Source organism: Saimiri boliviensis, chromosome 12 (genome assembly GCF_048565385.1).
Source record: "Saimiri boliviensis isolate mSaiBol1 chromosome 12, mSaiBol1.pri, whole genome shotgun sequence".
Taxonomy (NCBI): domain Eukaryota; kingdom Metazoa; phylum Chordata; class Mammalia; order Primates; family Cebidae; genus Saimiri; species Saimiri boliviensis.
Window position 1 is genome coordinate 4,715,582 of NC_133460.1, and position 24,633 is coordinate 4,740,214.

The 24,633-nt window shown below is 41.9% G+C and overlaps 1 protein-coding gene and 2 non-coding genes across 3 annotated transcripts in view; 1 reads left to right on the forward strand and 2 right to left on the reverse strand.

The window, feature by feature from the left end:
• RBFOX1 (RNA binding fox-1 homolog 1) overlaps positions 1-24,633 on the reverse strand; it is a 2,539,409-nt gene that overhangs the window by 715,906 nt on the left and 1,798,870 nt on the right.
• LOC120367443 (U6 spliceosomal RNA) lies at positions 9,449-9,554 on the forward strand. Its single transcript, XR_005581829.1, has one exon. It is a non-coding gene; the product is annotated as a U6 spliceosomal RNA (small nuclear RNA).
• Positions 17,629-17,735, reverse strand: LOC120367422 (U6 spliceosomal RNA). Its single transcript, XR_005581812.1, has one exon. It is a non-coding gene; the product is annotated as a U6 spliceosomal RNA (small nuclear RNA).

Consider the following 24,633-nt stretch of genomic DNA (forward strand, 5'->3'; position numbering starts at 1 on the left):
CCTTGACTCCACCTACTAGATGCCTGTAGCATCCTCCTCCCAGTTGTAATAAGCAAACTTGTCTCCAGACATTGTCACATGTTTTCTGGGTCAGAAAGTGGGCAACACTTCCTTCAACTGAGGGACTGGTTTATATTTACTGCAAAATAATTTCAGAAAAACACTGAGTTAAGCTCCTAACATATCTTACTTCATTGAATTATCTCAGCAGTCCTATGTGAGCAGGGACTACAAGCATTTTTTGACTAAAGAAATGAGGCTTAGGCCGGGCGCGGTGGCTCAAGCCTGTAATCCCAGCACTTTGGGAGGCTGAGGGGGTGTGGATCACGAGGTCAAGAGATCAACACCATCCTGGTCAACATGGTGAAACCCCGTCTGTACTAAAAATACAAAAAAATTAGCTGGGCATGGTGGCACGTGCCTGTCAGGAGCTACTCAGGAGGCTGAGGCAGGAGAATTGCCTGAACCCAGGAGGCGGAGGTTGCGGTGAGCCGAGATGACGCCATTGCACTCCAGCGTGGGTAACAAGAGCGAAACTCTGTCTCAAAAAAAAAAAATGAGGCTTAGAGAACTGAATGGCTCATTTTCAGTCACAAAGCCAATCAGCATCAGAGCATTACACCACAAATTCGTACTTGGAATCTCTAACCCTCAGTGTAAAGACATCTGGAGATGGGACTTTGGAGAAGATAACACCATAAAAGTAAGATTCCTATACTGGGATTACTGCCCTTATAAGGAGAGGAAGAGTGAGATTACTTTCTCTCCCTCCACCTGTGCACATTGAGAAAAGGCCACTGAAGGCAGATTGAGAAGGTGGCCATCTGCCAGCCACAAAGACAGCCCTCACCAAGACCTGAATCACCTTGGCACCCTGATCTTGGACTTTCAGTCTCCAGAATTATGAGAAAATATGTATCTCTTGTTCAAGTCACCCACTCTATGGCATTTTGTTAACGGCAGTCTGAGCACAATAATATATCAGTTTGTTAGAATGGGTCAAAACTTGGCTGGGCATAGTGGCTCATGTCTGTAATCCCAGCACCTTGGGAGGCCAAGCTGGGCAGATTACCTGAGGTTGGAAGTTTGAGACCAGCCTGACCAACATGGAGAAATCCCGTCTCTACTAAAAGTGCAAAATTAGCCAGGCATGGTGGTGCATGCCTGTGATTCCGGCTACTCGGGAGGCTGAGGGAGGGAGGAGCATTGCTTCAACCCAGGAGATAGAGGTTGCAGTGAGCTGAGATTGCACCATTGCACCCTAGCCTGGACAACAAGAGCAAAATTCTCAAAAAAAAAAAAAAAAAAAAAAAAAAAAAGAAAAGAAAAGAAAGAAAAGGATTAAAACTTGAAGGAAAGCATGATTTCTCCTCCAACCCAGTGTGCACAGCTTTCCCAAAATGATAAAGCAAGTCACTCTGGCCTTCCTTTGCTGACAAAGTCAGCTTAAAACTAATTGTCCCATGATGAAGAAAATTCTGATGGATCTCATTTCGTTTTTCAGGGCACAACTTCTTTCCATGGTTTTGTTAATAGTATTTCAGAATCACACTGTACCAGAGAGAAAGGAGACCAGAGATAAGGTGTTCTAACATCCTTGTTCCTCTTGTTGTCTTTTCCAGGCAGTTGTTAACATGACTTGGGAAATGAGACAGATGTGACTTTCCACGTCAGGAGTGATTGACAGCTCCTCGTGTATGATACACCCATGTAGCCTCAGAAGTCCACCTGAGGGATGAGTGGTTTGATAGATGAAAGGTGATAGAATTGAGGAGACCTACGATTTACTCCCATGTTTGTCATTAATAGTTATGAGGCCTCACCTGCTAGGCATTCGGTCTGTCAGCCTCAGATCCTGTATCTTTAAAATTGGGACAATTCCTTCTTTCTTGAAGAGTTATGGAAGACTTAAGAGAGTGAAACAAAAACACCCACAGAAGCTCCCGGTATTCAGTGATGGTCAATAAATGATAGTGATCATGGTTTCATCCTATAATTATTCCAGATCTTTGCTGGATGGATTCTGGAGCTGTTTCTCATTGGTGATTCCTTGTGTCTGGCCTAAAGTCCACTTACTATTTTGGGGGTCTGAATAATCTGGTCTGACCTAGAGTGGCTGGCTTAGACCTCACTGATCAGAACACCACATCATGACCTACTCAGCCAACATCAGAGGATGAATGAAGGGCATGTCTACAGAGAGGTATGTGCAGCAGATGGGGTGGAAAAGCATGCAACACCACTCGAGCTAACATCATCCACCGGCACCCACGCCTTCCCATTTACCATGACGAATATCACTGACCAGAAACAACGTGAAAGGCCCAACCTGTTTTAACAAGACACAGCAACAAAGAGCTTGCCTGGTTTCAATGCCCAACTGCCACACTTGCGTTTTTTAAGACCTTGGCAAATCACTTAAGCTTTCTGGGCTTCAGTTTCCTCTTCCACAAAGTGAAAATGACGATAGCATCTTGACCTCAGAATCATTAAAAGAATTACATGAGTTAATGTTGCAAAAGCCCTGAGAACCAGCCCTAGAATGGTACGAGGGCTCCACAAATGACTGTTGATTATTGAAATCAAATAAATCCAAATCCTTCTGCAGTTTTTGACTTTTCAATTATTTAAGACACAGCCTGAATAACTCTCTTCTTTCAATAATCCTTTCCCACCCAGAAAAGAAATAGTGCTTTCAATTAAAAGGCAAGACAACAAATCGACTTAACAACAAACAACACAAAAAATATAACAGGAAAGAACAGCTTAAGAAATTAATTTATCCTCTTGCCCAGGGCCTTGCTATGGTGGGAAGAACTTCATCGGGACAACATCTTCTGCTCAAGAAAAGAGATGAGGGCTGGGCACAGTGGCTTACACATGTAATCCCAGCACTTTGGGAGGTGGAGGCAGAGGCAGACAGATGACCTGAGGCCAGGAGTTTGAGACCAGCCTGGCCAATATGATGAAACCCTGTCCCTACTAAAAATACAAAAATTAGCCAGGCAGTGGTGGCATGCGCCTGCAATCCTAGTTACTCAGGAGGCTGAGGTATGAGAATCACCTTAACCCAGGAGGTGGAGGTTACAGTATGCCAAGATCATGCCACTGCATTCTAGCCTAGGCAACAAAGACTCTGTCTGAAAAAAAAAAAAAAAAAAAAAAAAAAAAAAAAAAGAAAAAGAGGGGAGATGTGATCAGTGTCTCTCCCTCCTTTTCCAACCCACACCTCCCTCACTGGCCATCAGATATCTAGCTGCTAAGCTTGGTGGATGTTCATGAACTCTGTAAACTCTAAGAAGTCTCACTGGCCAATACATAGAATAATCACCAAGGTCTCATCAGTGTGTGTCCTAGGGCGAGCGTCCGTTCAGACAGTCCCATCAGACTGGGTGTGAAGCTCACAATGCAGGTTTTCTCTTGTGTTCTTTAAGTGTTCATGAAAAGCAGTTTTCTCTTGGTTCTGGAGAATTTGCCAGGTAGCCCCGGGTTGTCTGTACATGTGAGCTGCAGGACTTAATAACGACACATATGTATAAGGGATCCTCACAGTATTCACAGCCGATTAACCCTCACCCCTCCTGGAATGATCACGTGCTTTGCAGCAAAGAATAGAGTTTATGCCCTTAGGCGAACCGTTATAGAAGTTAACTAAATTTGAATTCTCCCAGGTCCTCTTGAGTGCATTTTTTTTTTTTCTTATGAGTTCTCTAAGCTTCTATCAAGTCTAATTGATTTTTAGCACAGGAAGCCTTACCTCCCAGTATAGCTTTGGACCCTTTTTTCTTGTAGCCAGTGGCAAAAGATCCATTTATAAATTGTTAAACACGTTCACAGCTAAATGGCACCAAAATAGCCCAGGAATATTTTAATATTCATAGTTTATTTTGACTAAAATACAAACTTTTCACGTTAGCTGTAGAATTATTTTTCATAAGGCAGGCAGGTTACAGAGCTGAGCGCCACTTAATTTAGTGTTTAATCAGGAGAACTACTGTGGCATCAGGCTGATTAGGTTGGCTCAACTGCTGCCTGCTCAATTTTTCCCCATAATTGTGGGATATTCTTTATGGTGACAAGTGCCCAGACGGTGGAATTCCAATATGCTATACATCAGCTTCTCCATTATTGGATTAGCTGGATTTGGCATCGTTACTGCTACACTTTCATTCCTATCATTGATCGCACCGTCCCTTCTATTTCACAATTAATGCAAGTCTGCTGGATTGATCAATCTTCTCCTGTGCTTGGGCCGCAGTCAATACATTCTTATGGCTGTGTGTTAGGGATGTGCAGGGTTTCTTGCAGGCCTGAAACCCTTGGATTTGTCACTGTGGCGAGAGGTCTTCTCCATTTTAAAGTGCTTCTGATTGCATCGTACTGCTTGATGCAGTGTCTTCAAATTATACATGTACAGAGAAAGAGAAAGAAGAAAGAAAAATTAGTGAAACAGAGAAGGAAAGAGAAGGAGGAAGAGGAGAGAAAGAAAGGAGAGAGGAGAGAAAGATGAGAGAGAGAAAGAGAAAGAAAGAAAGAAAAAAGAAAAGGAAGGAAGGAAGGGAGAGAGAAAAAGAAAGGGAGGGAGGGAGAAAGGAGGGAGAAAGGAAGGAGGGAATTCATTGGCATAGTTGTCAACCTTCAATCTTTTGAGTTATTATTCTTGTTTACTAAATTTTACTTGTTTTTTTCTTTTTTGAGACAAAGTCTTGCTCTGTCACCCAGACTGGAGTGCAGAGATGTGATCTCAGCTCACTGCAACCTTCACCTCCTGGGTTCAAGCAATTCTGCTGCCTCAGCCTCTCGAATATCAGGGATTACAGGTACACCACCATGTCCCTCTACTTTTTGCATTTTAAATACAGACACAGTCTCACCACATTGGCCAGACTGGTCTCAAACTCTTGATCTTGTGATTCATCTGCCTCAGCCTCCCAAAGTGCTGGGATTACAGGCATGAGCCACTGCACGTGACCTAAAGTTTACTTTCTAAAACTTCATGCTATTCATTCAAGACTCATTAAAGCCAATTCACCAAAAATATCATCCTGTTAAATTTTCTTTGCTAACAGCTATTTCCATTATGTTGTGGATATATATTTTTTTCAATGAGAACTTGCACATGAAACAAGATAGGGCAACGTGTGTAGGTATGACTGAAAACTGGATCCAAATTTGCTCTTCATTGAATGTACATAATGCTAAGTCGGGTGAGGAACACTATGCCCAGCATTATACTGTTTGTTCGTTTGTTTGTTTTTTGCTACCATTTCTGAAATCTCTTGCCATTTCATGTATTTCTCAGGGCATAAGTTATATTAGGAGGCCCTGGCTAGCAAGCCTGAGAAGATCACACGTAGATTCTTGCACACCTATGCTGATACTTCCTAATGCTAAGGTCGTCGACTGGGTCGGCTACAGAAATGCACAGGAGCGTGCAGGCTTCACTAGCAGCAGCCTTACCTCATCCTCACAGTTTCTAAAGACTTGTACGTAGGGAAATGAGATCATTTTGATGGGAGTTTACCCTGATAGGTTAAGAAGTTAGCAACAAAAGTATATTCAAAGTCATATTAAAGAGAAGACCTTCCAAACAAGAAAGAGTTGAAATGTATTATATTGAAAGAAACGTATTATATTGAAAGAATGATTTAAACAGCCACAAAGATGGCTGGAGAATGGGAAGTTGTGTAACTATGTGCAGTAGGCAAAATTATGACCTCCTTTCCCGAGATAGCCATGTCCTAATCCCCAGCACCTGAAAATGTGATGCGTGACATGACAAATAGAATTTTGTAGATGTTAACAAAGGTATGCACCTATAAACAGGTAGATGGGCTAGGTACGGTGGCTCATGCCTTCAATCGCAGCACTTTGGGAGGCCAAAGTGGGTGGATCATGAGATCAGGAGTTTAAGACCAGCCTGGACAACTTGGTGAAACCCGGTCGATACTAAAAATACAGCTGGGTGCTGTGGCAGGCACCTGTAATCCCAGCTACTAGGGAGGCTGAGGTAGGAGGATCGCTTGAACCCGGGGGACAGAGGCTATAGTGAGCCGAGATCACGCCACTGCATTCCAGCCTGGGTGACAGAGAGAGACTCCACCTCAAAAAAAAAAAAATAGGGAGATGATTCTGGATTATTGGGGAGAATCCCATCAAATCACAAAAGCCCTTAGAAGCACAAGACTTTCTCCAGCTGCAATCAAGATGTGGGAGAAGAAGTCAACAAGATTTCAAGGGTGAGAAGCACTTGCTGACTGGGAGATGCATGAGTCCCCATGTCATGAAAGGACGTAAAAGACCCCTAGGAGCTAAGAGAAGCCCCTGTGCTGGCAGCCAGCAACGAAATGGACACCTCAGCTTTACAGCTGCAAGGAAAGAGATTCTCCTGACAACCTGAAGGAGTTTAGAAAATGCACGCTTCTCAGACCCTCCTGATCAGACTCCAAACAGCCAACACTGACTTCAGCCTTAAGAAAAACCCACAGTGTAGAAACCAGTTGAGCCAACTAGACTCCTCATTCCTGTTAATTACCTTTCTAGACATAACCCAGAAACTTTCCTGTTTTTGTCCTTCAACAAGAAGTACCAGCTGTATTGGGATGTTTCTTTGCCATCCCTTTATTCTGTGGGTCAACTTTATCTTCCTCCCCTCACCTACAAAACCATGAGATCACAGGTATTTGTTATTTGAAGCTGCCGAACGTGTGGTAGTTCTGGCAGTGGTAGAAAACTAAGCCTATGAAAACGTGGAAAAGACAGGACAGTGGGTCCGTAAGGGAAGGTGATCTGAAATGCAGAACAAAGTCTCAGACATGAAATGCCAGGGTTCAAAGTGTAGTTCCACTGCTTGGGAGTTGAGTGTCCTTGGCTAAATGACTTAACTTCACTAAGTGTTCTCTTATACACAGGCTTTATTTTTTTTAATGAAATTAATGGCCAGGCACAGTGGCTCCTGCCTGTAGTCTCAGCACTTCGGGGGGCCGAGGAAGGAAGATCACTTGAGTCCAGAAGTTCAAGATCAGCGTGAGCATCAGAGGGAGAAATTGTCTCTACAAAACCTGAAACCTGGCCATGTGTGATGGTTCCCAAATGTAGTCCTACCTACTTAGGAGGCTGAGGTGGGAGGACCGCTTGAGCCCAGGAGTTCCAGGCTGCAGTGAGCTATGACCACAACACTGCACTCCAGCCTCATCAACAGAGACCCTGTCTCTAAAAAAAAAAAAAATTTTATAAAGGGCATTACCCATGCTCTCTAGCCAAAGATGTTTAAAAGCACACCTGTATTTGAACAGAGTAGGGTTTGCTACCTGTTGCAAGGGAGAACATATACTATGAGGAACCACAGAGTACCTCAATAAGTAAGTTGTCGGGGACAACTTCTTAAAGGATTTGTCTTTGTGTTACGTATTCCTGAGTAGGGTTCAAAGAAGAGTCGCTTTTCTCTGAATTGGATGCTGTCAGAAAGTGGAACTATTATATTGCTGGTTATCTTCCTAACTCTTACCCAGAAGAAGGGAAGAATTTTGTGAAGCGAAAGCTGTAGTTGGTTAGGAAGCAGCTGTCACTCCCATGAACCAGGAGAGGAAGATGACCTGGTCATTCTGTGATTTAGGGCAAGGTCCGTGTTTCTGACTGAGTTCAGACATGATCACCTAGTGGTCTTGTCTTTTCCTGACCCACTGCAGTCCTGAGATAACCTTGTCTGATGCTGACATTCTACGAAATTGTTTGTGTTCAAGAGGATAACATCAAAGTCTATCTGTGAGTGTCAGGCCGCTCTGATCAACACCAAGTCATCACTGATAGAATCTTCCAGGAGCTGCTTTTCTATTTCTCGAGATAAAAGACATAAAACACTTACCATAGTGCCAACTTTTCTGACTTACTTGCCATTCCTGGGTTCCTTTTCCTCGTTCCTGTCAATCACCTTTCTAGACATCACCCAGAAACTTTTCTCATTTCATCCTTCAACAAGAAATACTTACCGTATTGGGATGTTTCCTTGCCATCCCTCTATTCTATGGGTCAACTTAGTCTTCCTCCCCGTAAGCAAGCAAAAACAGTCTCGTGCAAAGGGAAGAAGATGATTGGAATGCAAGCAAGGGATCTTTAGGTTCTCTCGAAAGGTCAGGGGAAGGCCACTAGCCCTCATCTTTTTCTACTGTATGTCCTACACACAACAAATGTGAGGATATGTGCTCGTTTTATTTTGTTTTGAGATGGAATCGCCACCCAGGCTAGAGTGCAATGACACAATCTCAGCTGCCTGCAACCTCTGCTTCCTAGGTTCAAGCAATGCTCCTGCCTCAGCCTCCCAAGGAGGTAGGATTACAGCTGCCCATCACCATGTCCTGCTAACTTTCTGTATTTTTAGTAGAGATGGGGTTTCACCATGTTGGCCAGGCTGGTCTCAAACTCCTGACCTCAAGTGATCCACACACATTGGCCTCACACTGCTGGGATTACAGGCATGAGCCACTGTGCCTAGCCTGTCTGTTCAAGGATTCAACCTGTTCTGTCCCAACAGGTTCCAACAACCAGCCCAGGGCTTGTAGAGACATGTGGATTAGGTTATCTTAATCTGGTGCAGCCAATCCTTGGTCTCTCATGGCTACTTCTCCTTTCCTCTATGGAGAAGTACCAGCTTGCCATATGTCTTTCTGGTTACAACCCGGCTTCTGTATATTTTCCTTATGCAGAAACAATGTGGCTGGGCATGGTGGATTAAGCCTCTAATCCCAGCCCTCCAGGATGCCAAGGCAGGCGGATCACAAGGTCAGGAGATGGAGACCATCCTGGCCAACATGGTGAAACCCTGTCTCTACTAAAAAAAGTAAAAAACTTAGCTGGGCATGGTGACACATGCCTGTAGTCCCAGCTACTCAGGAGGCTGAGGCAGGGGAATTGCTTGAACCCGGGTGGCGGAGGTTGCAGTGAGCTGAGATCGTGCCACTGCACTCTAGCCTGGGTGACAGAGCAAGACTCTGTTTAAAAAAAAAAAAAAAAAAAAAAAAAAAAAAAAAGCCCTGACAGTGGGATACAAGTTTTGAGCTTTTCAAGAAAACAGCTCTAAACGCCATTAAACGGAGATTCATTATATCAATAAATCTTAGATTCACAGCTAGGATGTGTCTATGACAAAGATATGGTCTCTCTCTCTTGCAGTGCTGGTATACCAAGTTGCTGATCCTCCAATCCTGTGAGGAATACAGGCTATGGTGACTTCATCACAGCCAAATATTGAGCAGCTGGGGTCTATGTTAGTAAATAAAGCAGGGGGTCAAAGGGTCTGATCCCAAAGTGCCTTCCTTTCTATCCTGATGTTGAGGTGTTTAATAACACACCAGTACAACCTTAGGTATCTGAATTGAGTTAATTTAATTAATATATAGTTTTATGTGTAAGATTCAAAAAGATGTTCTGTTAAACACAAAATTGATTTCTAGTGCTCACACTGGCAGCACATACACTGAAATCAGAATGATACAGAAAAGTTGTCAAGGCACCTGTGCAAAGATGACAAGCAAATTCATGAAGAGTTACGTTTTTTAACTTAACCCTCCCCCACAGCCCAGATAGGGAACACTGGGAAAACAGGTGTTTTTTAAAGGGAAGCAGATAAATGTATTGATAGCTGTTCTAATGACCATTTCACTGATCCAGTGAAAGGCAATTTACCAAATAACCAATCCTCTGAAAATCAGTAGTGAGTACTTGCAATTTACTAGTAGAATCTGGACAAGGAACTGTTCTTTAGTCTCATCTCAAGAAGTTCTATTAATAAAATTAGGCTTGATATGCATACCATGTTTTTTTTTTTCTAAAACATACTAACTTAATCATATCCTTTGTATTTAATAATTATAGCATCAAGTGAACTTTCCTATGTTCCTTTGATGCTGTATCCATCAACCTTTGAGTTTATAGCTAACAAAATTTTCCTTGAAGTCTTTAGTTATTCTCTAGAGGTATTTTAATAGCTGGTTTCAACCCCAGATTGTATTTAATTTAATTTAATTTAATTTAATTAATTTATTTATTTTTGAGATGGGATTTCACTCTTGTTACCCAGGCTGGAGTGCAATGGCATGATCTCGGCTCACCGCAACCTCCACCTCCTGGGTTCAGGCAATTCTCCTGCCTCAGCCTCCTGAGTAGCGGGAATTACAGGCAGACGCCACCATGCCCAGCTAATTTTTTGTATTTTTAGTAGAGATGGGGTTTCACCATGTTGACCAGGATGGTCTCAATCTCTTGACTTCATGATCCACCCGCCTTGGCTTCCCAAAGTGCTGGGATTACAGGCGTGAGCCACCGCGCCCAGCCCGTATTTTATTTGTAAAGCGTGTAAATATAGATTCCTGAGAGCAGGATTTCACAGGGGTTCAGAAACTCCCTTTTATTTTTGATCTCGGCTCACTGCAGCCTCCATCTCACTGCAAGCGATTCTTCTGCCTCAGCCTCCCAAGCAGTTGAGACTACGGGTGTGTGCCACCATGCCCGGCTAATTTTTGTATTTTCAGGGAAGATGGGATGTCATGATGTCGGCCAAAATGATCTCGATCTCTTGACATCATGATCCGTCGGCCTTGGCCTCCCAAAGTGCTGGAATTACACGTGTGAGCCACCAGGCCCTGCCCAGAAGCTCATTTTTAAATGATTTGTCCAGCATCTTTCATTCTTCTTTAAACCTATTTTATGCAGTGCTCCTGCAAAATGATTCTTTGTGAAGCATGACCTGATTGTACTACCTTTCTTTAGGAAACGAAACACAATGGGGTGGGGAGGGCAGGGGAAGACGATCAAGATCGACTCAGAGTTTGCAGAAAATAATTGTAACAAAAGTTTGACCTCATCTCCCTTCCTACATTCTCCACACTTTCTAACTCCCTAAGTTTCCGCCTGGTGTTATTCTAATGTCTAGCCGTATCTTAACACACTGAGTCCATTAGGATATTGACAGAAAGTCCTATCACCCTAATTTCCCTTTATTATACAGCATCTACCACAACACATTCCTCAGACAAAGCCGACATTCAGGTAACGTATTTTAAGCCACTCACTGCTATTGAAAATACTTTAAAAGATCTTTGAAAATCTCCTTCTTGTTGGGAAAATAGAAAACCTTCGTTTTAGACAGGGCGATTTCACGTGTAAACACACATGCTCACACACATGCACACAGACAAAACAGCTTTAGAGGATAAAAGAAAATATATTGGCTCACATGCTTGCAAAGTCTGAAAGCAGGTAGATTAACTTCATGTACCACTGTATCCAGGACCTCAAGGGACAGCATCAAGATTTTTCCCTTTCCAAATTTCTTAGATTGTATGTCTGTAAATTGACAGGTGGATGGCCACCATAACTCTACACTCACCTACGAAGACCAATAATCCATGAGAAACAAATAATTTCTCCATACAATCTAAGAGCAAAGTCCCACAGAAATCTCTAAGCAGTCCACCTGATCATGTGCCCACCTCTGAAGCAACCATGCCCAGGGATACTGGTCACTCGAAATGCCAAGAGTTTACTCACGTGCTCAATCTATGCACAAGAACAGACTCTAGAAGAGCAAAATAGAACTGCTCTCCTATTGTGGGGACCCATGCTCACTATGGGGACTCCCTGCTTACTAAGAAAAGGTGAGACAGGTGGTGAATAGAGTTAAAATGGTAATAATAAAGAAACACAAAATCTCTCTAACTGAGCTGCCTCTTCGTTCTGAAAAGCTTCTATAAAGAAATAATAGAGGCTAGGCATGGTGGTTTATGCCTTTAATCCCAGCACTTTGGGAGGCTGAGGTGGGTAGATGACTTGAGGTCAGGAGTTTGAGACCAGCCTGGCCAACATGGTGAAACCCCATCTCCATTAAAAATACAAAAATGAGCCAGGCATGGTGGAACATTCCTGTAATCCCAGCTACTTGGGAGGCTTGGGTAGGAGCATCCCTTGAACCCAGGAGGCAGAGGTTGCAGTGAGCTGAGATCATGGCACTGCACTCCGGCCTGGGTGACAGAGCGAGACTCCATCTCAAAATATACATAGAGAGAGAGTCAGGGCCAGGGTGGAAAATATAGACATTGACCAGGAACACCTTATCATCTCACAAAGCAAGGAAGCTCTCTGCCTCGACAAGGAGACAGCAGAGAGAGCTTCCCACCGCTCAATGATCGAGCTTCAGAATGGATATTAAGAATGATGATTAGTCACCTTTGGAATACGCAAGCAAACTAACTGAAACTAATTTGAAAACTGGAAAAAAAAAGGAAGATGCATATACTTTACTTTTCTCGTATGAACTATATCTCAGAGTAAGCAAAGAATTAGTAAAAGATTTCTCTGTAAAAGTATTCTACCTAATAAATGAAAAAAGGAGTGATGGTCATGATTGTTAGTGATAGGCAAAAATCTCCAAAAAGGACATCAAGAAAGAAAGGCATTATGTGCTTCCTGATGAAAGTACACAAGAACATTTATTACATGCTTTTGCCAAACACAAAACTGAACAAAAATCTCTTCAACCTTGTGCTTTAACCACTAGTTGACAGAAAATTTAAAGAAGAGAAAATTCAATTAGGAAATCCAGGCTTTGTAGAGACTCTTCAATAAAAAGACCCAGTGCCCTCAACAAACAGAGTGCAAACAGTGAGTTAGAGGTGGCACAAATATAATAAAACAAACTTCAGACATGTATTGGCTAATTTTGATTTCTGACATATCAATCAGGTTTTTACTTCTGATAAATGAGAAAACTTTAAAAACATGTAAGATGATCAGGTAGACTACAATATTGAGAGAATGCTTGGTTATATTGAGAGATCATTGCTAATTTCAAGTCATAATAATGCTAATGACAATACTTTTTTCCTTTGAGAATCCTTCTATAATTTTAAGTACTGAAACATTTTTAAATAATAAGATGTTTGGACACTTAAAAAATCACTGCTTTCTGGGGGAGAGGCAAGGAGTCACTCTCTTGTTCAGGCTGAAGTGCAATGGTACGATCTCAGCTAACTGCAACCTCCCCCTGATGGGTTCAAGCAATTCTCCTGCCTCAGCTTCCGGAGTAGCTGAAATTACAAGTGTCTATCACCACATCTGGCTAAGGCTAAGTTTTGTATTTTTTTTTTTTTTTTTTTTTTGAGACGGAGTTTCGCTCTTGTTACCCAGGCTGGAGTGCAATGGCGCGATCTCGGCTCACCACAATCTCCGCCTCCTGGGTTCAGGCAATTCTCCTGCCTCAGCCTCCTGAGTAGCTGGGATTACAGGCATGCGCCACCATGTCCAGCTAATTTTTGTATTTTTAGTAGAGACGGGGTTTCACCTTGTTGACCAGGATGGTCTCGATCTCTTAACCTTGTGATCCACCCGCCTCGGCCTCCCAAAGTGCTGGGATTACAGGCGTGAGCCACCGCATCCCGCCAAGTTTTGTATTTTTAATAAAGACAGGGTTTCACCATCTTAGCCGGGTGGGTCTAGAACTCCTGACCTCAAATGATCCACCCACCTCATCCTCACAAAGTGCTGCGATTACAGGTGTGAGCCACCGTGTCTAGCCCCTTGCTAATTGTAAAGGCATAATAACATTAATGATAATACAGTTCTTTTTAACAGAATTCTCATTTTTCTAACATACATGCTGATAATTTTAATAAGAATAGTGTATTTTGGATTTGCTTCAAAATACTGATGGGGAAGAGAGAAGAAGATTGAAGCGTAAAAGAAACAAGTATGGCCACATGTTGGCAGCTGTTGAAACCTGGCACAGGGCATATGAAGGGAATCAGTATACAATCATTTCTAATTTTGTGTTTGTTTGAAAATTTTTCATTATCAAACCATTTTAAAACCGCTACTAAAAAAAATCAGAATGCTCCAGACGGGGTGACATAGCAAGACTCCATCTCAAATAAAAAATAAAAGTAAATAAATAAATAAAAACTCAGAATGAAATTAAGTATCACCAAATCACTCTGCCCTACCAGTGGTTCTGGAGTAAAAACGCAGTTCCTGGCCAGGCATGCTGACTCACGCCTGTAATCCCAGCACTTCTGAAAGCCAAGGCAGATGAATCACTTGAGCTAGGAGTTAAAGAGCAGCCTGATCAACACAGTGAAAACTACTCTCTTAAAAAGTTAATAAATAAAGTAAATTTAAAAGGCCGGGCATGGTGGCTTACGGCTGCAATCCCAGTCCTTTGGGAGACTGAGGCAAATGAATCACCTGAGGTCAGGAGTTCAAGACCAGCCTGACCAACACAGTGAAACCCCATCTCTACTAAAAAGACAAAAATTAGCCAGGTGTGGTGGCAGGCACCTGTAATCCCAGCTCCTCGGGATGCTGAGGTCAGAGAATTGCTTGAACTTGGGAGGCAGATATCATAGCAAGCCAAGATGGCGCCACTACACTCTAGCCTAGGTGACAGAGTGAGACTCAGACTCAAAAATAAACAAATAAATAAGTCAATTAATTAGTTAAGAAAAGAAGAAGCATAATTACAGTATTAGTGGGTATCTTGTAAAACGCTTATTAGGAGAACTTTAGACTGGAGGCTGTAATAAAATGCCCTTCCTACTCTTTCAAAAAAGGCTGGTATGTTAAGTTTTCTGTACAAGACGACCTATAGCCATCATCAAACATCCTCCATTCCTGGAATAGTCTGAGAGAAAAAAACCACAACATGTGAAACGGGATTGCCATTACGAGACACCAAACAGCAACAGAACTCGTCGATCACAATGATATAACTGAATTAAAAACCTCTTTTGGGTTCTTCAAGGTGACCAGCTGTTCTCACCTGGAACTTTCTGTCTCAACGCACTGCCAAGAGCGCTGACATCGTCTGATGCCTTGTCTAACCCAACTACCCGCATCCCCAATCCATTCTGTATCTCATCGGCTTCATTTCCCCCCCTTCAGATTAGTTTTCACCATCTGCAGTATCTTCTTATCTCTTGGTTTCATGTGTAAACACTTGAACACAACAGCAGAAACCAGGGAGTGTTGTTCATCCTTCGGCATCCTCTCCCAGGCCAGTGTCTACATCACCATAGCCTTTAGGAATATGCAGCAACAAATATTTAAACACATAAATGCTTCAAAGTTAAATCACTACTAATCCACCAAACAAATTGATTTGGATGCCTTCATTTTACACTAAGTAAATAAAAAGATCATTAATATTAATTATGCTATTGTAGATAAATATAATGTACATTTATATTTCTATTTATTTCTTCTAAATCTCAGCATCTCCTACCTTGATTTTTAACAAAAGAACGGCACTTATCTTCAACTTCAGATTCTTTTTCTTTATTTTGTTAGGACTGTTAGGCAGTTTAGTTGAAACCATTAAGAAATATAATATTAAAATAGACATGAGAATTGTTTTTACCTTTTTCTAAGAGCTTGCATGAAGTATACAACCTACAAACAATTAAATCAATGTTCTGATAACTCTTTCCTGCTATTATTAGAAGACAAGTTATTTGTCCTTAGAGAGCAAGAAACCCTACCTCAGAGAAATAGGGATTTGAGTAGTTTGTAGTTGTTAGAACAACGAAGTTAGCATTCAATTAAGTTCTATTACAAGATTTATGCTAATCATTAACCAAAAGTTGTCTTCTGTTCAGTTTCAGGAAATTGAACAATACCCTGACAAAGAGAAAGACCTTTTAAAAATTAAGCAATAATTACGGTATGCTTGCAAACTGCAGTCTATCTTTTGTAGCTTAAATTTCTTGGCTGTGTAATTTGCATACACATTAAACTCTGTGGGAAATTGGAAAGCAATTCAGAATTCAACAATTAAAAGATACAAATTAAAATTGTTAACATTAACTTAAAGTTTATTGCTGGTGCAATGCTCTTGGATATAAATGAACTCTGATCAAGCAGCCACTTCTCTCTTGGAAGTTCAACATATTTTCAACTTAGGTTGACAATTGCACCTTTAAGTCATTAGTTTTGATGATACCACTTCATACTGATAAATATGCAGTTTTAATAAATATACACATGGATTCATAGCAGATTTTCTATATTAGAAGGAGAAGTTGAGTCAAATCACTCCCGTCTTCAAAAGGACTTACCATCTCTTAAAACACCTTAAAATTATTTGGTGGAAATGGTAAGATAATTTTCTGTTTAATCTCAGCCAAGAGAAAAGACAACTATTGAGAATTGTAACTTTGGCGGCAAAACACAGTCAATATAACAAAAGATACTTTCGGCTTTTATAATTTTTCATCTTTCTACAATATACTTATAAATATGTACATGTAAATGTAAATATATACATGTAAATATAAATATATATACACACACATATATGCATAAAACTGATGAGGAAATCTGCAATGCTGCCTAGCTTTCTTGATAACATATATAAACTCTCTCTTCTCATTTCCTGAATGCAGAGCTCAGTTCCATCAGCTCCTAGCTCTGTGACTACACGTGTGTTATTCTTTAAGCCCCTGAGTCCCATTCTGCAAACTAAGAATAATGATAGAAATCAACTCATAGAATGGCTATGAAAATCGAATGAGGAAAAAATTAAATCCCCGTATCTGACATGAAGAAAAGTGCTCAAGAACTACAAAGCATTATTTGTGTGAAGTACTGCATTGTCAATTCAATCCCAATCCTGCCACTCAATAGCTCTGTGACCCAAACTAATTAGTTTCTTCGGGGCTCACTGTCCCCATTGGTAAAATGAGAATACAGTGCCTACAGCATGAAGTCACTGGGCCAGTAGATGAGTTAAATTTTTTTTTCTTTCCTTTTTTTTTTTTAACTTTTCTTTTTATTTTTTCTGAGTTAAATATTTGTAAAGCACTTACAATAGTAATTAGAATGTATGCAAGCCCTACTTATGTATTTTCAAGTAATAAACATGCATGTCTACATAGAAGGATGAATACAGGTATCTGGATATATACACATGCACACACATATATGTTTATATGTATACATGCACTTACATGCACAAAACCAGAGAACGGCAGAAAAAGACTGTCCAAGTATAAAATTAAAAAATCCCAGTACTATTTCAGTGTTATTCTAGAGATATTCAATATCACTGTATTTATACGAATTGAAAAGCAAAGGCCAGATCAAGCTTTCTTATATTTAGAATGGCTAGGAAATCAAACAGAAATGATTTATTGGGAACTGCCATGTTATTTTAGATGACCAAGTTTCAGAGAATCAGGATACAATAAAATGTTCCTGACATTAAAACTAATGGAATATACTTGGATCACTGATGATCCTTCAAGATGCCCCAGGGCCATCAACATGGGGACCAATTATCAAGGTAAGTGAAGAAGTTTAGATTTGTATGCTATAAATATACTTCCAATGGGAAAAAGTGATTAGGGGCTAGAAAGTTTCTGACTCACAGAACTTGGTTATTTTCTCCTATATATGTTTTCTAATAATTCTGTGGTTCGTACATAGGAGAACGGAGAGAATCAAATACTTACGTGATGAGTTATAAAACCTGAAGCAATTTCAAGTACCTCTAGCTTTCACCTCAAAGCCTTTCACCCCCCACCCCGCTTTTTTTTCTTAACACAAATAAGACTTTTTATTTGCCACTATTATAAGGCTGAACTTAAAAACATGGAATGCTTCATGAATCTGTGTATCATCCTTGCACAGGGGCCGTGCTAATTTTTTCTGTATCATTCCAATTTTAGTCTATGTGATGCCAAGGCGAGCAGCATTTTTTTTTTTTTTTTTTTTTTTTTTTTGAGATGGAGTCTCACTCTATGGCCCAGGCTGGAGTGCAGTGGTCCAACCTTGGCTCACTGCAACCTCTATGCTCCCAGGTTCAAGCGATTCTCATGCCTCAGACTCCTGAGTAGCTGGGATTACAAGTGTGCATACCACCACATCTGGATCATGTGTGTATTTTTAGTAGAGACAGGGTTTCATCATGTTGCCCATACTGGCCTGGAACTCCTGACCTCAGGCGATCCACCCACCTTGGTCTTTCAAAGTGCTGGGATTACAAGCATGAGCCACCATATCCATCCTCAAAGACTTTCTCTTCTATCACCACCACCAAGATTATTAGCTTGGGAATTTTAAAACACCCAGGTCTATCACACGTCACAATAATAAAGTGAAAAATACAACCCCAGCTAGCTGACCACATACAAAACAGTATCACCACTTCCAACATACACACAGACACATACACAAACACACACACACACACACACACACACACACACACAGAGCTACTTTCAGATCATGGTCATTTTGTAATCAATATAGGTCTCACTAATGCAAATCATAAGCTCTAATTAATTGATCACATTACATCCAATCCCCATTACGTAAAGCCACACTGTAGGAGATACGTCCATAACAAGAGAATTGAGATATTAGCCTAAATTACAGGTGTCAGATAACATACTATGGTTGCTCTGAATTTTTAATTTTCCACTTAACCCCAGAGTTTTAGTCACAATAATTAGCCAGCTTATATATGGCACATACGTATCCATATACACACATATGCAAACACATTTTTAAATACAAGAGCCAATACACACACACACATGCACACACACACACACACAAACACACACACACATGATGCAAGAATTGCATGCCCAATCAGGGATATGTTCTGATAGAAATACCCACGTTAATTTGGAATTTTGTTTTGATACCATCTCACCTTGCGTATACCATCAAAAGTGGATTTTTATTAGTCTCTGAAAGCAAACGACTTCCATGCAGTTTGGTCGGTAACATATATAAATGTTTCAAGCATAACAGAATAACGTATTTCAGAAAAATCTGAGGAATATGATAGCTTTAGGACTTTCGGAATAAAACCAGGATCCTTTCGGGCGGAGAGGCATAAAAGAGATTAAGTGGACGGCACTTTCTTTGAATTATTGATGTAATCAAAACACTAGCAGATACACAGCATCATTCTTCCCAGTGCTGGACCCAGCATGAAATTTTAGCTGGGTTTTGGCTTCTTTTGCTTCCATTAAAAAGTGCAAGAAAACCAGTCACTTGTTTACCTAAAAAAGATGAAGTTTCTTAACAGTTCTTAGCAAGGCATTAAAAGGAGATAGCTAGGGGTGGTTTTCATAACCGTGAGCGTGAAGGACATGCACTATCCATGTTTTAAGCTCAATTCCGTGTGTTTTCAACACCTGGAACTTTAAGATCGTGAGACTCCAGACACTTAAATCTAACCCTGCATTTAAGATGGAGATGGCTTCATTAGCTTGGAAGGCAGAATTCTATTAGATAAAGCTGTGCTCTCCGTAGCTTAACCTTAAAGTGCTAAGGCAGTCATTTCCTCCTCCTCATTCTGCAGACTGGAAAGGCGCTTCCTGTGGCTCCCCGATCCTGCCAATACCCCAAGCCCAATTCCCAGACTCCCCTCATCACCGGCAGATATCATTTCAACAGATGTCAGCAACCGCTAAAGTGCACTTAGGCCTATTTGTTAAATTCCCGCGGGGAAGGTGGATTGGAGAAATTCAGCCAGTAATTAAACCACATACTTCTTCTACAGCCCCTCTACCCTTCTTCCCTGCATAATCTCTCTGCCTTGCATCAAATCATTTAGGCACTTACTGGCTACAATCAATACAATATGAGATACATTAATTTTGTCCCTGAGAGACTTTCGGGGAAGAGGTGGTATTGCTTCACAAGCATTTTGGAGTGTTCATGCAAGCATACTATCAAACGTAGCAGTACAGTTTCCATGCTCCAGGCTGGCAGATGGATGGTCTCCCCTGCCCCAAGCCCACGGAGCTGGGCTGCTGCCAAACGTACGCAAATTAGATTGGAGCAAGAAACATTAAATATATTACCTAACGCACACAAATGCTAAATAGTGCAAATCACGGTGAAGAAGGGGCCCGGCTGAGTGGAATTTTAACAATTAAACTCAAGTCTGTCCATATGTTCCCATACCACTCGTGCCTCGCTGTGTAGAACAAAATTACAGAGGGGAAAAGACCTTTCAGCAGGTTTCCTGATCACAGATTCAGTTTCTTCAACGCCACAGGATGGCTTCCTCCATCTCTCCTCCCCACTCTGGCTGATCCCTCAGGCTGCACTGCATTTGGAATATGCTCTACAAATCCTGAACACAAGCAAATCAATTCATTATGGAAAAGCACTACATGAAAATTGGCCCTGTTCGTTAGTGTTTAATACTACTGATATTTATTATTGTTTTTTTGAGGTCCTGATTCTCAGAAGGCTCATTTGAACAACAAACGTGACTCCCATGAAGGCGTGTGTAGGGTCCTCTCTACAGTAGCAACAAGTCACTGCATAGCCATCAATACCACTCAGCCTCAAATGATTTTATTCGACAAGTGAGGCAAAGAAAAGAAAGCCAGCGACACAGTTCAGTCTATCTATGGAACCTACAGAGAACCAAAGACGAATGCAGTGGACTAACAAAAGAAATTAGGGAGTAACCGTGAGGACCAAGCTCCAGCTGCAAAATTAAAATCTATCAGAAATTCAAACAAAACCCATTCCCAGTGTCAGCCTCCCAGCTTCATATGTAAAGCAAGGAAGTAAGTAGCAAGAAGGATTCCGCATTTTACAATGAAATCCATTAAAATTTCTCATTGGCCAGGCGCAGTGGCCCACGCCTGTAATCGCAGCGCTTTGGGAGGCTGAGGCAGACGGCTCATGAGGTCAGGATTTCAAGAACAGTCCGACCAATATGGTGAAACACTGTTTCTACTAAAAATATGAAGAAAAAAATTAGCTGGCCGTGGTGACATATGCTTTTAGTCCTAACTACTCAGGAGGCTGAAACAGGAGAATCGTCTGAAACTGGGCAGCAGAGGTTGCAGTGAGCTGAGATTGCATCACTGCACTCCAGCTTGGGCGACAGAGTGAGCCTCTGTCTTAAAAAAATAAAAAAATAAAAAAAAAAACAATTTGTCATTAATGATACCCTGCTTGGGCAATCGACACTGAATATGATGATGTATCACATATCGTTTCTTTTCTTTCGGAAAGAAAAGAAATCAGGCTTTCTGGGCAATGGCCGTCAGTCTGGGCATGATACACAATGAATTCTAGATACAAGTGACCTTGGGCAGATGATGGGACTTCTTGAACTTATGCCATCTTTTCGGTAAAATCGTTAGCTGGTTTCGGAAGCCCTTTGTGGCTCTAACAGAATATGGTTCAAGTTAGGAAACTTTTCTCCTTAACTTCCTTCTTAGCTAGTCTTTAAATCCTTTACATACATAGGAATCACTTTAGGATTTTGTTTCAAATTCAGTTTCCTTTAACACCACAGAGAAATACCAAGGCTACGGAGGAACCCAAGCTGACCTTTTAGGGAGGAAACTGCTAGGCCATATGCAGTGGTTCGCACCTGTGATCCCAGCACTTTAGGAAGGTCGAGGCAGGGAGGACCATGGGAGGTTAGGAGTTTGAGACTAGCACAGCCAATATGGTCAAGCCTCGTCGCTACTAAAAACAAAAAAAAAATTAGCTGGGCATAGGGGTGGGCACCTGTAACCCCACCTACTTGGGAGGCTGAGAATTGCTTGAAGCCAGGAGGTGGAGGTTGCCGTGAGCCAAGGTTGTGCCACTGCACTCCGGCCTGGGCAATGAGCAGGATTCCATCTCAAAAAACAAACAAACAAAAAAACCAATTAGCTGGGAGGGATGGTATGCACCTGTAATCCCAGCTATTTGGGAGGCTGAGGCTGAGGCGGAGGTTGCAGTAAGCTGAGACAGCACCACTGCACTCCAGCCTTGGCGACAGAACAAGACTTGGTCTCAACTAAAATAAATAAATAAATAGAAAAAATAAAACAGATAACGCTAATTTTAACAATATATTTAACCCAACATGTTACCATAACAGGCAATCGACTTTTTAAAGAGTCTCAATGAGCTATTTAACACATTTTCATGTACTAAGCCTTTGAAATCCAGCGTATATGTTACACTCGCTCAACAGCCATAAGTAAACAATAGATACCACAGGGGATAGTAGGGTTATAGAACATTTTCATCTTCACAGGAAATTCCACTAGACTGCACTGATCTATAGGGCTTTGGTGAGAGGAGAAAGTCCTACCTGGAAGAAATCAGCAGGAAAATGCAAATTTGTTTCCCAAAATGTAGGGGGAGATTTACTATTAGGACACCATTAAATCTGTGGGGGTGTTTCTCTTTGAAACATATTTTGTTATGTATTCCTATGTTCTTAATGCTCTATGGCAGGCGTCCCCAAACTTTTTACACAGGGGGCCAGTTCACTGTCCCTCAGACCGTTGGAGGGCCGCCACATACTGTGCTCCTCTCAATGACCACCAGTGAAAGAGGTGCCCCTTCCTGAAGTGGGGCGGGGGGCTGGATAAATGGCCTCAGGGGGCCGCATGCAGCCCGCAGTCTGTAGTTTGGGGACGCCTGCTCTATGGATCCGCATTTGATTCTTGGTTTTCCTATTTACTGGCTGTGTGATTTGGGATAAAGAGAGAATAGTCTTGCCGTATCTAATTTTTTCACCAGGAACATAACCGTGATGAACACTAAACAAGATTCCTAAAATATTACTCAGTCTTATTTACAATCTTATTTCTAGAATAAGATTATGCAAGGACAGACTGCCTAGCTAGCACTTAGTAAGCTCAGGTTTCCTCTGGGTGTCATTCTAGCCATCATCAACATTTCAGTTCTGACCTGAAGAGGGATAAAATGCGGTTGCTTTGAGATGCCCTCCCAATAGAGCCGCATTTCCACATTTCTTCTGTCATTGCACAGACCAATCATCCCAAGAGCCTTAGGATGTTTGTTCTTATGCTCCTCCCCTCTGCTAGCTGCAGGAGGCACTCAACAGGTGAATAAACTATGGTCATGTATTTGGATGAGTTTCTATTTCCAAGTTCACATTTCTAGACTGTCAGCTGGAGGTCAGTGCAGCCCCCCATCATGAGCTATATTTCAGCGAAATGGAAATTCCTTCTATGAACAAGACTGTAGGTATGTCTGTGCACCTGTGCCCACCCATGCATAGGTGTAGCTGTGCCCATGTATATGAGTATGTTTACAAAGTCTGTGTGTGTGTGTCTGTGTGTGTCTTAAAAGTTTTCTGTTGCTGTCCTGAGATGCTCAGTGGCTGAGGAAATAACCTGGGCCTGGAATCAGAAACCGCAGTCGCAGTGAGATTTTAGGCAAACTACCCATTCTCTCTTGTTCTCCACTTCCTCACTGAAAAGCCTCGGGGGCTGAACCAGATGATCCCTAAGATTCCATCCAGCTAGAATATTCCATGATTCAATAAATCTGTGCATAACCAGGGCCAAGGTTTTCATTCTTGTTATCATGGGTAATCAACACTTGGCAAAACACTTCAGTCCTCTATCAAAATGCTGTTCTCTTATTGAGCTCCCATGATTAGGCCCGCTACACCCACACAAGACGATGATAAATGGAAGCTGCTAATAGATCGCTTGGATGATGCCCAGGAAGAGGGCAGGCTTTCCACAAGGCCTCATTTGCAAGTTTCATTCCACTCAGAATTGACTCACCAACCAACGCTGAAAACATAATAAATGGCATTCAAACGCCTGGGTAGAGAATGCAGGCGGGGTGGGCAAGTGAATAAGGGGTAGATCAGCTAGTTTTTCAGGTCCCTCTGCATCCCGAGATTCTAGCATTCTGCTAAGGTAGGATTTATTATAATAAATCATCAACCAACACATGTGAAATATACAGGCACCTGCCCTACAGTGTGTTTATTTTCTTAAAGGCAAGTGGAGAAGGCAAGTGACATCCAGATAACCTTCTTTCTTGTCAGGAAAAGATGCCCATAAACAACGTGCATGGCTGGGCGTGGTGGCCTGCACCTGTATTCCCAGCACTTTGGGAGGCTGAGGTGGGCAGATCACCTGAGGTCAGGAGTTCAAGACCAACCTGGCCAACATGGTGAACACCGTCTCTACTAAAAATACAATAATTAGCTGAGCGTGGCCATGCATGCCTGTAGTCCGAGCTACTTAGGAGGCTGAGTCAGGAGAATCACTTGAACCCAGGAGGCGGAGGTGGCAGTGAGCCGAGATCACACTACTCTGCAGCCTGGGGGACAAGAGCGAAACTCCATCTCAAAAAAAAAAAAAAAAAAAGAATTTGCAAAAAGAAAGAGAGAAGAGGAGGGAGAAGAAGGGAAGGAAAAGAGAGAATGAGGATGAGCAAATGCAGTAAAAGTATTTAATATTAAAAACTGGTGATTCTGGGCCAGGCCCAGTGGCTCATGCCTGTAATACCAGCACTTTGGGAAGTCAAGGCAGGTGCATCAGTTGAGCCCAGGAGTTCAAAGCCTGGGGCTGGACACGGTGGCTCGCACCTGTAATGCCAGCACTTTGGGAGGCCAAAGCGGGTGGATCATCTGAGGTCAGAGTTCAAGACCAGCCTGACCAACATGGTGAAACCCCATGTCTACTAAAAACAGAAAAATTAGCCAGGTATGGGGCAGAAGCCCGTAGTCCCAGCTACTCAGGAGGCTGCAGCAGGATAATTGTTTAAACCCGGGGGCAGAGGTTGCAGTGAGCTGAAATCACGCCACTGCACTACAGCCAGGCTGACAGAGTGAGA